Genomic DNA, 1,924 nt, shown 5'->3' with positions numbered 1-1,924 from the left:
CCTCTGACAGGCCCCAGTGTGTGTGGTGTTCCCTCCCACGTGTCCATGTGTTTTCATTGAGACAGCTGGTAGGAGAGGGTCCCTGGAAAAACACCAACCAGCCTGCACACTGGGGTGGAACTGCCGGTGGGAAGCACTCTAGCAGGGACTCTGGCCTTGCAAGAGTCCCTGTTTCCTTCTTTTCTTCCTTTTTCACCCAATAAAGCCCTGTCTTATTCAGCATTCAAATTGTCTGTGAGCCTGAATTTTCATGGCTGTAGGACAAAGAACTCCGTCTTTAGCTGAACTAGGGAAAAGTCCTGCAACATCATCATTCAGCTCCCACTTATAAGTAAGAACATGTGGTATTTGGTTTTCTGTTCCTGCTTTAGTTTGCTGAGGATAATGGCTTCTAATTCCATCCATGTCCCTGCAAAGGGTATGATCTCTAGTATTCCATGGTATATATGTACCACATTTTCTTTATCCATTCTATCACTGATAAGCATTTAGGTTGATGTTATGTCTTTGCTATTGTGAAATAGTGCTGCAATGAACATATGCATGCATCAATCAATGTATTTGTCCTGTAGAGTTACTCTTAGTCATTATTTTGCTGATTGAAACACTATTTTCTGTAAATTGGTAGGCAGACTTAGAGGATTGATCAAACTTAATGTAACTTATTTGACAAGACTGTCTCAAAGAAAGTACTATGTTTTCCATCAGGAGGTGCATAATTTATTGTCTCTGCTTTGTGAAACTAGAAGCCACTGATGAGCTTGCTTAGGTCTGATGTAGGGCAGACAAGCCCTAAAGTGGGGCTTAGCCTGTGAGGGTTCTTGGCTTTGCTCAGGAAAGAATTCAAGGGTGAGCTGGTGGTAGGGTGGAAGAAAACAGCTTCATTGAAGCAGCAGTGTTAAGAGCTTCAGCAGTGTTACAGCTTTGTAACTGCTCCTGAAGAGCAGGGCTATCCCTCAGGCAGTGTGCTGAGTAGCAGTGCAGGGCAGCTCTGCAGTCATATTCATACCTACTTTTTTTGTTGTTTTTGTTTTTTTGTTTTGTTTTGTTTTTGAGACAGAGCCTCACTCTGTCACCCAGGCTGGAGTGCAGTGGTGCCATCTTGGCTCACTGCAACCTCTGCCTCCTGGGTTCAAGTGATTGTCCTTCCTCAGCCTCTCAAGTAGCTGGGATTACAGTTGCCCACCACCACACCCAGCTAATTTTTGTATTTTTGATAGAGATAGAATTTCGCCATGTTGGCCAGGCTGGTCTCAAACTCCTGACCTCAAGCAATCCACCCACCTCAGCCTTCCAAAGTGCTGGAATTACAGCCATGAGCCACTGCCCCTGGCCTTCATACCTACTTTTAATTACATATAGATTAAGGGGTGGTTTATGCAGAAATTTCCAGGAAAAGGGTAGTAATTTCTGGGTTGTCAGCTCATTGCCATGGAAAAGGGCAGTAACGCCAGGGTGTTGCCATGGCAATGGTAAACTGACATGGCACATTGGTAGGTGTGTCTTACGGAAAGTTGCTTCCACCTCATCCCTGTTTTAGCTAGTACTCAATTCGGTCCACTGTCCAAGCTTTACCTCTGGAATCGAGTCCCATCTCCTATCTCGGATCCACTGATTCATTAGGGGTGGCAATGAAGACATTATAATTCTGTCATTCCTTCTTCATTTATTAGCTGAAATAATTCTATAAAGAAAAATGTCACCTATACTCTATTGTGCAGAATAGGCAGATAAATACTTGACTCCCTTTATCAGTTTTCAAAATAATGTGAGTTGGTTCTTTAATGTCCCCCGAAGTGATGAATGAGTGTTGTTTCTAGGTATCATTATGAACACATGAATTTAAATAGATTTTAGATATTTCAGTCCATTGCCATCATTATTCATTTTGGTGCTTGATCGTTCCAGCTTTAGCCGGTGGGAG

General features: G+C 43.1%; 1 protein-coding gene across 1 annotated transcript in view; it reads right to left on the bottom strand.

Moving 5' to 3' along the window:
• The window catches only part of SEL1L2 (sel-1 suppressor of lin-12-like 2 (C. elegans)), a 92,577-nt gene that overhangs the window by 37,848 nt on the left and 52,805 nt on the right, over nucleotides 1–1,924 (bottom strand). The window lies entirely within an intron of this gene.

This window comes from Mandrillus leucophaeus, unplaced genomic scaffold (genome assembly GCF_000951045.1).
Source record: "Mandrillus leucophaeus isolate KB7577 unplaced genomic scaffold, Mleu.le_1.0 Scaffold476, whole genome shotgun sequence".
Lineage (NCBI taxonomy): Eukaryota > Metazoa > Chordata > Mammalia > Primates > Cercopithecidae > Mandrillus > Mandrillus leucophaeus.
The sequence above is the reverse complement of the archived record's forward strand: the minus strand, read 5'-3'. Positions and strand labels throughout refer to the sequence as shown.